We start from the raw sequence: 14,061 nt of genomic DNA, 5'->3' as shown, positions 1-14,061 counted from the left end.
GCATCACCTCACACTTACCAGGATTAAATTCCACCTGCCATTGGTCTACCCAAATTATGAGTTGATCAATATCAGATTGGAGCCTGAGATCATCCTCACTATCAAAATCACCATCAATTTTCGTGTCATCTGCAAACTTACTAATTAAACTTACTATATTCATATCCAGTTCGTTAATGTGCGTAGCAAATAGCAAGGGTCCCAACACCAAACCCATGGTACACCATTGGATACAGGCTTCCAATTATAAAAACAAGACTCCTTCATCATCCTTTTGCCTCCTATTTGTAAGCCAATTTTCCCAACTTGCCTTGGATTCCATGGGCTCTTATCCCTATAGGACCTTGTCAAAAGCCTTACTGAAGCCCATGTAAACCACATGAACTGCACTACCTTCATCAATGTATTTAGTAACCTTTTAAATTAGTCAGCAAGCTCTTTCTCAAACAAATCCATGCTGACACTCCCCGATCAGTCCTTGCGTTCCAAGTGTTGAATAACCCTATTCTTCAGAATTTTTTGCAATAATGTCCCTGCCACTGACATCAGACTAACTCGTCTGTAATCACTTGGCCTATTCCTGCTGCTGTTTTTGAAGAAATGAACTACGTTAGTTATCCTCTAGGAAGGACCGCCGGCTAGAAGCTACCTTGCTCAAGCTTGCCTTGTTCCACAAAACCCAAAGGTTTGCAAGTCCATCACTACCCACAGCACCAGAGCCCATTAGTGAAGACTGCCAGAACAGCAAGAGGCCCAAAAACAATCGTGGCTGCTCCAGAAAGATATAAGTATTGTGGGAAGGGACCCTAGAGAGGGGAGTGGGAGATAGGAAGAGGTGGCTGCATTCTGTTGGGTAGGTGGTATAGAAGGAAGGGTTGTTGCTTGTAGGGCAATGCCCATGCCCAAAAAAATGCCCCCATGTCCTTCCTGCCTCTTCTGATGTAGGACACAAATGTAAGCCATTCCCAACTCATCATCCCCTCAACCAAAGTTCTTTCATGGGCAGCGTATATCATGCAGGTTAGAAAGCTTGGTAGCAAGCCGAAAGACCCTTTATGGCTCATTTGAATATGGCGAGTGGGCTGCCAAAGAATGGTCTCTTCAAAGAGATAGCAGAGAGCTGCTAAACTAATGAGAACCATCACCTAATATTAGTCACTTCCTATGTGAGGAGTGGTATAAGGAGGGAATATTGGATAGGAACTGATGGACTCACATTGATTTTTTTAAAAATCTGACAATAATGAAGTTGTAATAATCATTCTGCAAAACATCTACAAGAATCTGAACAGAGAGCACTGGAACAAGGCTCATTATAAACTTGCTATTGGCCTCTTTTGCCATGACAACTTGCAGATTAATTTACTTTGATTCGTAATGGGGATGATCTGATCACTTGACATTTTTGCACTAAGCAGTCACACCTTGCTGTGGTGGGGTTTCCATTGCCTGGGTGAGATAGTCTTATGAAAGTCGCCCAGGCTTGGCATGTGAGTTGAGACATGAAATGTTTATTTGTGATTGATGTTTCTCAACTGAAAAGCAAGGAAATTCTCAATTTGCTGATGATGGCGGAAATATGATATTTCTGGAAAAGATTCTAATATTTATGCGAGTCTTTATAAAATTTTGAGAGGCCTGGATTTTTTCAGCCTTCTGAGGTAAGTTACAAGGAGTTGGTGGGGGTAGGGGGTGGGAAAAGAAAAGGAGCAGGATGGGCCACCACCAGGTCTCACCATCCATTGCCCTCACCTCCACCCTGCTTCAAACACCCCATCCTTGCTGGGGCCACCCTTATTGGCCTGTCACCCCCAGATTCTACTTTTACTGGTTGTGAGCAGAGCATCCTTCCATGACATCCTGTTCATCCAGGCGCTGTCCCAGATACGGCCACTGCGTCTTGTGGCGCTACTGTGCAAACAGCCTTCTAAATGTCTTTAAAGTGATGGCAGCCAGTCATTTACCTGGGAATTGTAAAATGTGGTCAAGTGTCCCACAAACAGCTGAGTTGACATTACCTCAACGTGATCTGGCCACTGCTGGGTCTCCCCGAAATGAGCATGAACTCAGCCTGTAATTACTACAAAATGCAAGAAAAACCAATGTGTTTTTGTCAACTGGGTCTGTAAACTGAGTATCCCTTTCCATGTTAGTGTTTGCCGAATACTCTTGGAGAACATCTTTCCCAAGTGTTTATGTATTCAGTAAATTATTTCATGAAACAGCATTATACAAAACAGAAGACCTAGGAAGGGGATCATGTATCATACATGAGGCACACATTTGAATGATCTTTTATGTTTTGTGACTTTTTGAAGTACAGGTCGTTCTGCTATAAAACACGTTACATAGAATATCGAATGTTACAGCACAGTAAAGGCCCTTCGGCCCTCGATGTTGCACCGACCTGCAAAATTAGTCTGATGCCCATCTCACCAACACTGTTCCATTATTATCCATATGTATGTCCATTGCCTATTTAAATGCGCTTAGCATCGGCGAGTCTACTACTGTTGCAGGCAGGCCATTCCATGCCCCTACTAATCTCTGAGTAAAGAAACTACCCCTGATATCTGTCTTAAATCTATCACCCCTCAATTTAAAGCTATGTCCTTCACCATCTGATGAAAAAGGCTGTCACTGTCCACCCTATCTAATCCTCTGATTATCTTATACATCTCGATTAAGTCACGTCTCAACCATCTTCTCTCCAATGAAAACAGCCTCAGTTCCCTCAGCCTTTCCTTCCATATCAGGCAACATCCTAGTAAATCTCCTCTGAACCCTTTCTACAGCTTCCATATCCTTCCTATAATACAGTGGCCAGAACTGCATGCAATACTCCAGGTGCAGTGTCCAGTGCAGCTGAAGCATGACATCATAGCTCCGAAACTCAATCCCCCTACCAATAAACACCAACACACCGTATGCCTTCTTAACAACCCTATCAACCTGGGTGGCAGCTTTCAGGGATTAATGCACCCGTTCACTGAGTTCATCTACACTGCCAAGAATTTTACCATTGGCCCAGTATTCTGCATTCCTGTTACTTCTTCCGAAGTGAACTACCTCACACTTATCCACATTAAACTCCATTTGCCACTTCTCAGCCCAGCTCTGCATCTTACCTATGTCCCTCTGTAACCCACAATGTCCTTCAGCACTATCCACAACTCTGCCTATCTTAGTGTCGTCTGCAAATTTACTAACCCATCCTTCTGCGCCCACCTCCAGATCATTTATAAAAATGACAAACAGCAGTCATTTGCCTCAAACATGATCTGCAACCACAAAGAGGATTGATGAGGGCAGAGCAGTAGACATGATCTATATGGACTTCAGTAAGGCGTTCGACAAGGTTTCCCCATGGGAGACTGGTTAGCAAGGTTAGATCTCACGAAATACAAGGAGAGCTCGCCATTTGGATACAAAACTGGCTCGAAGATAGAAGACAGAGGGTTGTGGTGGAGGGTGCTTTTCAGACTGGAGGCCTGTGAATAGTGAAGTGTCACCAGGATCGGTGCTGGGTCCGCTACGTTTTGTCATTTATGTAAATGATTTGGATGTGAGCATAAGAGGTACAGTTATTAAGTTTGCAGATGACACCAAAATTGGAGGTGTACTGGACAGCGAAGAAGATTACCTCAGATTACAATTGGATCTTGACCAGATGGGCCAATTGGTTGAAGAGTGGCAGATGGAGTTTAATTTAGATTTAAAAAGGGGACATGAGATAGCTTTGGCAAATAGAATTAAGGAGAATCCAAAGGGATTTTATAAATACATTAAGAACAAAAGGGTAACTAGGGAGAGAATAGGGCCCCTCAAAGATCAACAAGTCGGTCTTTGTGTGGAGCTGCAGAAAATGAGGAGATACTAAATGAGCATCTTGCATCAGTATTTATTGTGAAAAAGGATATGGAAGATATAGACTGTAGGGAAACAAATGGTGACATCTTGCAAAATGTCCAGATTACAGAGGAGGACGTTCTGGATGTGTTGAAATGGGTAAAGGTGGATAAATCCCCAGGATCTGATCAGGTGTACCTGAGAACTCTGTGGGAAGCTAGGGAAGTGATTGCTGGGCCTCTTGCTGAGATATTTGTATCATCGATAATCACAGGTGATGTGCTGGAAGACTGGAGGTTGACAAACGTGGTGCCACTGTTTAAGAAGGGTGGTAAGGACAAGCCAGGGAACTATAGACCAGTGAGCCTGACCTCGGTGGTGGGCAAGTTGTTGGAGGGAATCCTGAGGGACAAGATGTACATGTATTTCGGAAGGCAAGGACTGATTCGGGATAGTCAACATGGCTTTGTGCATGGGAAATCATGTCTCACAAACTTGATTGAGTTTTTTGAAGAAGTAACAAAGAAGATTGATGAGGGCAGAGCAGTAGATTTGATCTATATGGACTTCAGTAAGGCATTTGACAAGGCTCCCCATGGGAGACTGATTAGCAAGGTTAGATCTCATGGAATACAGGGAGAACTAGCCATTTGGATACAGAACTGGCTCAAAGGTAGAAGACAGAGGGTGGTGGTGGAGGGTCGTTTTTCAGACTGGAGGCCTGTGACCAGTGGAGTGCCACAAGGATCAGTGTTGGGTCCTCTACTTTTTGTCATTTACATAAATGATTTGGATGCGAGCATAAGAGGTAAAGTTAGTAAGTTTGCAGATGACACCAAAGTTGGAGGTGTAGTGGACAGCGAAGAGGGTTACCTCAGATTACAACAGGATCTGGACCAGATGAGTAAATAGGCTGAGAAGTGGCAGATGGAGTTTAATTCAGATAAATGCGAGGTGCTGCATTTTGGGAAAGCAAATCTTAGCAGGACTTATCAACTTAATGGTAAGGTCTTAGGGAGTGTTGCTGAACAAAGAAGTCTTGGAGTGTAGGTTCATAGCTCCTTGAAAGTGGGGTCGCAGGTAAATAGGATAGTGAAGAAGGCGTTTGATATGCTTTCCTTTATTGGTCAGAGCATTGAGTACAGGAGTTGAGAGGTCATGTTGTGGCTGTACAAGATGTTGGTTAGGCCACTGTTGGAATATTGCGTGCAATTCCGGTCTTTAAAGGGTTCAGAAAAGATTTACAAGGATGTTGCCAGGGTTAGAGGATCTGAGCTATAGGGAGAGGCTGAACAGGCTGGGGCTGTTTCCTCTGGAGCGTCAGCCGCTAAGGGGTGACCTTATAGAGGTTTACAAAATTATGAGGGGCTTGGATACGATAAATAGACAAAGTATTTTTGCTGGGGTGGGGGAGTCCAGAACTAGACAGCAGAGGTTTAGGGTGAGAGGGGAAAGTTATAAAAGGGACCTAAGGGGTAACTTTTTCCACACAGGTGGTGGTACATGTATGGAATGAGCTGCCAGAGGAAGTGGTGGAGCGTCATAGAATTGCAACATTTAAAAGACATCTGGATGGGTATATGAATAGGAAGGGTTTGGAGGGATGTGGGCCGGGTGCTGGCAGGTGGGACTATATTAGGTTGGGATATCTGGTCAGCATGGATGAGTTGGACCGAAGGATCCGTTCTGTACATTTCTATGACTATAACTCTATGACAGAGACCATCAGATTTTTGGACATTAAGTTGAGAGAGCTGGGAACAAAGAGCTGAGGCAGGAGATTGACCACAACCGTATCGAATGGCAGAGCAGACAGGAGTGGCCATTGCTTTTCCAATTTACATTCTCATTCAGGGGCTTAATCACTCAGCTGTTTTCCTAAGGAAACTTCTAATCTGGAACTGCAGCATGGGAAGCCAGACTGAGATGGGGTTTCACAGGCACCACAGGAGACTCAACACTCCAGCAGAGTGGAATAGCACTTTTTCTTTCCTAAATTGAATTCATAGGCCTGATCTTTGGCTTGGAGTAAAGGAACTTGCCAGCCAGCCTGGAGTGTAACTGCACAGTTGGTTTTGTTGCCTTGAGGTTGTGCAAGGCAATTACTTGCATTTTTTCTCAGATGACCTTGGACATTGAGTACTGCAAATGGAGATCTGATGACGTGCTTTTTATAGAATGTAGTTTCGATCAAATAGTCTATTTATTCTCCAGATGATATATAAATGTAGAGGAATTATGTACTCCTATGATTGTTTAAGTGAGTTTCTTATTGAATTATGTTAATAATTTTAAAGTTGTTTTTATATCCATGTAATTACATTCAGCTATTTCTATCTTGTTTATCACGTATCATTTACAATTGTGTTAAATGCATATGATTCAATCCTGAGTGACTGAAATGACCAAGTCAAAGTATATGCACCAATTAAAAGAGTGTATCATCATTTATTCTACTGGTCCCATGAATTTGCATCTGTAATTTTCAAAGTGCTGCATCAATGTGTAGGGCCAATTGATGAGAAAGAAATTTACACAACATCTTTCATGATCTTAAAGCTTCAAAAAGTGTTTTCCAGCCCATTAACTACTTTTAAAGTGTGATTGATGTGAGATTATAATGTGAGATTGGCAGCACCCGACCTGCACTCAGCAAGCTCTCACGAACATTATTGTAATAATAACCAAAGAATTGTTTTCATTAAATTGGTTGAGCAAGTAAATTTTGGCTCAGACACTGGGGAGGACTCCATTGCTATTCATCAAGTGTCAACAGGTCTTTTGTATTCATTTAAGACATGGGCAGCAAATACATTGGAACACCACACCTGCAGGTTCCACTCCAAGCCACTCACCATCCTGACTTGGAAATATATCACCGTTCCTTCAGTGTTGCTGTGTCAAAATCCTGGACCTTGTCCCCTAACAGTGTTGTGGCAATTTCTAAAGCCCAAGGATAGCAAGAGTTCAAGGAGGCAGCTCACCATCATCTCTCGCTGTGGTGATATAGTGATTAGCACTACAGCCTCACAGCACCAGAGAGCCAGGTTTGTCTCCACACTTGTGGGACTGCGCAGAGTATGCTCGCTCGCCCTGCGTCTTTGCAGGTTTCTGCCAGCTGCTTCAGTTTCCTCCCACAGTCCAAAGATATGCAGATTAGGTGGATTGATCATGCTAAATTGTCCATAGTGTCCAGGGATGTGCCTTAACCATGGTTAGCGTGTGCTTAGGGTAGCTCTAGGTCAGATAGTCTTTGGAGAGTTAGTGCCAACTCAATAGGCCAAATGGCCTCTATATGCACTGGAGAGATTCTATAATTCTAAGATTCTCCAGGACAATTAAAGATCACCCAGGCCAGCATTTTACAACCTATGACACACACATCACATGAACAACTAACTTTCAGTGTAACTTATTAACTTCAGTGACAGTCAGCAAACTTTTACTGTAACTTACTAAACTCAATGCGATTCAACTAACTTTCAGTGTAGCTCTACCAACCTCAGTGACAATCAACGAACCTGAGGGCAGATGAACATCTCATGGGAAAGACTGTGCATCTGGCAGTGCTGCACTCCCTCAGGCACTGCACTGCAGCTTCAGTCTGGATTGAGTGCAATAAGACTGCCTGATGTGGTGATGGGAGTACTGCCTCTGAGCCACCGCTGAATTATGGGCAGTGCATTGTGATAGCTTTGGAAATGGGAGAAATCAGGCCAGTTTCAGCATCATTTATTCCTCAGTATGGTTTACCTTATGTTCTGTCAGTACAAATCTTTTTAACTTGCTACTAAAAGCCCAAATGCCAATGCTTGGTAATGCTTAGAAACAGAGCCACAAAATGGTAAAGTACATTTCCAGACTTTCTACAATGTACATCACTGCTTGCAGTAACTGTCTCTTTCATTTTTTGTTAAGGTTATTCCTGTCTCTATTGATGCATTTGATCTAAAGAGGAGACTTGTGGAATGCTACTATCACATCAGAAAGCTACTGCTGCTGCAGTTTCACAATCTTCATCTCGATGAAAATGCAAGTTCCACAGTTTTCCAACCTAGCTGGGATCGTTTTGAAACTGTATTGTTCTATATCCTTTCTCCATCTATTTTGCACAGCAGACTGCTCAGGAGGATGGAAGAGACAGAGCAATTGCAAAACTTTTGCTGTTCTTCATCCGCTGCTCTAGGTTACCTGAAACAAAGTCTGGTTCTCTCAGCCATAAATTACCTTTCCATCTTCCCTGTGAATGAGTGTCCAACCTGACATGTAGAGAGTCCTTGACTCTGATCCAGCTCCCTTAGAGCCAGCTCTCGGAGTGAACAGAACCTCTGATATTCCTGTTTATATCTGTCAGCCAGGTCTCCCTGATTGGACCCGATTAACAGCCCCAGTCAGAGAACTCATATTATGTGGCATCCACCTGGTTGACCTTGTTACAATCACTACAATAAACAACAACCTAACTGTGCTTTATACAATGCGCAAACATGTTCTTATTTAGGAAGAAATACAATCATCTCTGAGTACTGTTTATTTCTGTAAACATAGGACTTCAGAAAATCAACAACATAGAATTTTGCAACTTGTGTTTTCAATCTACTGAGACAATGATGAATTAATATAACATTAGAATGATTTTGGCAGATTGCATGTTGTGATATGGAACTTTTTCTATAAAGCTGCTAAATATATAATACATATCACAAAGCTATGTAATTGCTTCTACCCTCAATATAGTTATAGTGTAACTGCTATCTTCACAGTACAAATGTATTCATTTCATGCCTACCACTTTGGACACTTAGGAGGCCCACAGTGCCTGAAAAACACAATATCACCCAATTTATAGGCCAACTCTGCCAATGTGTAGATGTGATACGCTGCACCCAAGGAGCCTGAGCTACTATGGCAACATGTGTGATGTAGACTGAAGCTATGCAAAGTGATAGCAGAGGGACCACCTTTCTTTCCATCATGTGCTTAACCAGTTCTTACTTCCTGCCACAGGGATGTGTGAGAGGGACTTGTAGGTTGATATACAACCATGTTTCGTGCACACCTTCGTTGGCCATCAAGTCCTGAATTAGGACTTGTACATGGAACTTCTGATTCAGAAACAGGATGCTGCCCTCCGTGCCACAAAACATCCTATGGACTGCAGTATAACTCCGTCAGCCATTGACAGTTTACTAATCCCACTGACAGTACACTTTCAGTGTAGCTTATTAACCTCAATGACAATCAGCTAAGTTTCAGTGAAATTTACTAATCTCATTGATAGTCAATTAACTTTCAGTGTAACCTATTAACCTCAATGACAATTGACTAACTTTCAGTGAAACTTACCAACCTCAGTGGCATTCGACTAACTTTCAGTGTAACTTACCTAACTTCAGTGACAGTTCATTAACTTCCAGTGTAACTTACTAACCTCAATGACAACTGACTAACTTTCAGTGAAACTTACTGACCTCAGCGACAGTCGGCAAACTTTTACTGTAACTTACTAAATTCAATGCGGTTCGACTAACTTTCAGTGTAACTCTACCAACCTCAGTGACAATCAACTAACTTAGAGCCTTGGAGGTGGTCTTCAGCTACAATCTGATGTTAGTTACAGCAATCTCATTACCAGACTATCAATCTCAGTAATCACCACCAACTTCAGCAGAAACTGACCCACCAGCAATAGTTTACTAGTTGCAAAAAGACTTTACCAACGCCATTGTAAAACTTGAGCGAGATAAATGACAAAGAGGAAAAGTCATTGAAAACATACATGAAACAGCTATGTTTTTAATACAACACTTATGTCTTGGCAGCACAGTTGTTCAGCATCAGCAAAAGATTTTACATTAACTAAGTGAATCCAAATTAATAAAAGTTTGTTTTTAGCTCTATTTTTCTAACGCTGGATAAATGCATTTGTTGCAGGAGAAGGATGAACTCTGAAGCATAAAATTTGAGAACTATCCTATGTATGGCAACATGAGTTTGTTTCAATCCTGTAAAACATTGTAACAAGATTGGTTGAATTTCCTGCAGGTTGGAACCCCTTCCTCTAAAGCCAGCCCACTGCTTCCTGAAGGTGCTCACACTTATGAATGTACAGTCAAATGGGTACCAGCAGTTGGTGACATGCTATGAATAAATTTGACTTAAATGGTTATTGGGGATTTGCATGTTTTTCTCTCTTCAATGAGTTACAAATCATTAAACTACGATACCTTGTTCTAATTTGACATACTTATATGCGTACACATAACTGAATGAGTGAGTTTGTTTGAAAGGGGAGGTTTTGCTTATCCCTCATTATACAAAAATGAAGTGAAGGTGCAGCTAACACTGAGCTGTAAAGGTTATGCTTTACAGAGAAATCAGCAGAGAGTTTGATTCATAGTCATTTCGTTCCATTTTGGCCTATGCTGACTGAAATGCTGATCGACTCTCTTGGAAGTATGCGTCATTGGCACTTGTGTTCGGTTTTTTAAAAGCATTACTGTGACAGAAGTGTAGACATTCCACTGGGTACTTCTGACACAATTAGCAAACTTCCCTCCTCTGAAGATACTGACGGCTCATTCCATTGCAAATCCAAAGGTTTGAACAACTCCTCGACACCATTTATGACTGACTCGTTTCTTAAGTTTGCATCCACAAATGCGTCTCAGTTAGCTGTTAGCTGTCTGGGGCATGCTTAATCCTCTCTGTACCTGATATGTACTTAGATGTTATGGCAGCAGGGAACACTGGACAGAGGTCAGGATTGGAAGCTAGGGTTGATTTTATTTTTCACTCAAATGTAACACTTTCAGCAACATTTACACTAAAATTACCTAACACAGACAAGGGATCAAACCCAAGCCACTCTGGTTGTACAGCTCAGAGCTGTAATAGATAGCAGAGATGCCCATTGTGTTTTTAAAAACATATATTCTCCTGCCAAGAGTATCTCATTCTGAATTTTGCTTTGCACCAAGTGGATTGGGCTTTAGTTTTCGTTATAGACCTGCCTCCACTCATAATATAGTCCAATGGTTGTACATTTAATTGAGACACAGCTGGATATTCCAAGCCATTGCATTGTCCAGTTTTCCCACCACTGTATCGACAAAGCGAAAGCCTATGCTGTAGTGGCAGCTAATTCTCAAGGGGCAGGTAGACGGGCAACATTCTCAATTCTGTTTTGGACACCAAGCAAGTTGAGCATTGCTTTAATTACAGTACATAATACGAGGCTCTTTTCCTCAAGCAAGGTTTACAAATGGCAAAGTTATCCATGCAATGATCTAGGCGGTACAATTGCATTGGTTAACACTGATAGCTCACAGCACTAGGGACATGGGTTCAATTCTATGCTTCGGTGACTGTCTGGAGTTTGCACATTCTCCCCCTGTTTGCGTGGCTTTCCTCTGAGTGCTTAGGTTTCCTCCCACAGTCCAAAGATGTGCAGGTTAGGTTGTCTGGTCATGTTAAATTACCCATAGTGTCCAGGGTTGAGAGGATTAGCCATGGTAAATGCAGGATTACAGGGAATAGGCAGGGATGGGTCTGGTAGGGAAGCACTTCAGAGGATCGGTATGGACTCGATGGCCACGAGGCCTGCTTCTGCACTGCCAGTGCACTGTGATCTGCCAGTCCAAAGGATCTACATGAAGGGTATTAACAACATTTTAAAATAAAATGGTTTATCGTTTCCTTTTGCTATTGGTTAGCTGCTGGTGATTCAGTGGATCTGATACGCACTTGCCAATCTACCTAAATCACCACATCAAAAGTGACTTATCGTTTACAAAAATTCATAATGTCAAGCTTGGAAAATTGCTCACGTTCTTTTGGAACAGGTTTCGGGGCAGGTGTTAACACTGTGACCATATAGTGTGGGTGCCACTGAGTCGCAGCCCAGTATACACCCCTTGCCTTCCTTATTTCCATTGAAGCCCAAGATTGACTTTCATTTTCTCACAGCACAGCCATGTATGGCATCAAGCCAGAGTGTGTTCTCATAGTTAACATCAAATAAAACACACAAGCGGCACTGTTATTGAGTTTTAAAAAATAAACGCCAGACTCTCAATTTTCTCCAAAACTGCTTTTTATAGATATTGAGTGGTCACTCAAGTATTTAGGTGAAGTTACAGTTTGAAGTGGGTTTGGGTGGAGAATGCACTCCCACTTTCGAGACCTTGTTTGTGCAAGCTGGGCCATCTTATCAGCAGTTTTATGGATTGGAGATCATTCTTGATCTGAATGCCATTCTTGATCTGTGGAGTCAGTTGTCAAACCGGGTCATTATCAGTTTTGCTGCAGCTAGAAACCAGTGTTGAGTCAGAGTGAGATGAAAACATTTTTTTGAAGGATCTATCTTAGTCACAATGGTTACATTGGAAACTGTATGCTAATTATGACAACAGTCAGTTGTAAGGTGAAACATTGAGATGGTTTAAAGGATTCTCAACCATCCCACTAAAAGCACAAATCATTATTTTCAGTCCCCTCTCCAACTTCAGTTCTGTAGGTCCTGATTCCATCTCTCTCCACAGTAACAGTCTGAAATTAAAAGTGTCTTCACAATCTTGGTGTCACATTTGATCTCAAGACTACCTTCTGAATTTAACCTTCCCTATTTCTACCTCTGGAGCATTTCCCCACTCAGCCAATGTCTCAGTTCATTGGCTGCTGAAACTATCAATCAAATCTGTATGACCATGACTATTGCAAACTTCTCACATTTTGCCCTCTGTAAGTTTAAGTTCATCCAAAACTCTGTTGCTGGTACCCAAACTTTCACACATCATGCTTATACTCGCTGACCTGCATTAGCTCCCTGTCAAGCAATGTTTTATTTTTAAAATTCCCCTGCTTGTTTTCAAATCCCATCATGGCCTCACCCCACCTCTCTGTGTAATGTCCTCCAACCCTACAGATCTCTACATTGCTCTGAACTCAGGTCTCCTGTATATCCCCAATTTTAATTGCTCTGTCATTGCTTAACTGGAATGGGCAGGATGTCTTTTAAGGAAAGGTTGGGCAAACAGGACGTGTGTTCAGTGAAGTTTAGGAAGAGTAAGGGGTGACTTGCTCTTGAAGTATATAAGATCCTGAACAGTCTTGACAAGATGGACATGGAAATGATATAACTTCTTGTGGGTGAGATGGGGTACTGTTTTAAAATTAGGAGCTACGTTTGAGGACAAAGAGGAGCACAATACTTTTGTCCGAGGGTTGTATTACTTTGGAACGCTCTGCCTCAGAAAGCAGTGGAGGTGAGCCATTGAATATTTTAAAGGCGGAGATAGATGGACTCTTGTTAAACAAAGGAATCAAATGTTATTAGGAACAGCTGGGAATGTGAAAGTCAAATCCAGAACAGACCAGCTATGATCTTATTGAATAGGGGAGGATGCCGATTGGGCTGAATGGCCTACTTCTGTTGCTAACTTATATATTTGTACACGCCTCAGTCTCTCTACATCAATTCCTCCTCAAAGACACTTCTTTAAATTAACTTTTTTTAGGAGGCTTTGGGTCATCTGACCTAATGTGCAGAACCTTGCCAGGTCCTATGCAATTTGGGCTATGGTGAGAAATTTACGAGAATCTGATGAGAAGCTGAACATGACTCTTCTCAACAGCCAAAGTAATAAGGTGCAGTTTTCAACTAAGACGTCAAGATGAGATTCCTGCTAACAAGTGACAGGAAGCCTTTCATCAGCGGATTCCTGCTCATTACCTCTCACCTTATTACTTACTCTTGCCTTATTAATATGTGCCCATCTAATCTATCACCTGTTGGATAGAAATTAGACCCTGACAATTCCAAGTATGAAAATCTGAATGGATATCTGGCAACTTTGGCTTCCTCCTCTGGCCCTCCATCTCGCACAGTGGGCACCAATGTCTCAGGGCGCACTACATGTGGACAATGGTTTCATGTACATCCCATGCACTGATATTGGCAACCAACACGTACCAACATCTCTGTGCCATCATGGTACATCTCCAATCCACTTGCATGATGCCTGTGCACTTTAATGCTGAACTTTAGGGCACACCAGTAACTACCATTGCAATGTTACTGCAAGAATACCTTACACACAGGTCCCGGCACCCATCTCATGGATTAGACCAGGGTGCTCACTTGCTTTCTCACTTGCTGAGTAAACACTCAGTGTTTACCAGGATGTTCATAGCATCTGTGCCTTTCAATGC

At 42.2% G+C, this 14,061-nt stretch overlaps 1 long non-coding RNA gene across 2 annotated transcripts in view; it reads left to right on the top strand.

Annotated features, from left to right (window-relative positions):
* The window catches only part of LOC140477232 (uncharacterized), a 229,308-nt gene extending 219,320 nt beyond the window's left edge, over window positions 1-9,988 (top strand). For both annotated transcript variants that reach the window (XR_011960684.1, XR_011960683.1), the window contains exon 7: window positions 7,768-9,988. This is a non-coding gene — a long non-coding RNA (uncharacterized lncRNA). The remainder of the gene's footprint in view (window positions 1-7,767) is intronic.
* Window positions 9,989-14,061: the final 4,073 nt, after the last annotated feature.

The sequence above is a fragment of the Chiloscyllium punctatum genome, chromosome 5 (assembly GCF_047496795.1).
Source record: "Chiloscyllium punctatum isolate Juve2018m chromosome 5, sChiPun1.3, whole genome shotgun sequence".
Taxonomy (NCBI): Eukaryota; Metazoa; Chordata; class Chondrichthyes; order Orectolobiformes; family Hemiscylliidae; genus Chiloscyllium; species Chiloscyllium punctatum.
Note: the sequence above shows the minus strand (reverse complement) of the source record. Positions and strands in the feature narration are given on the sequence as shown.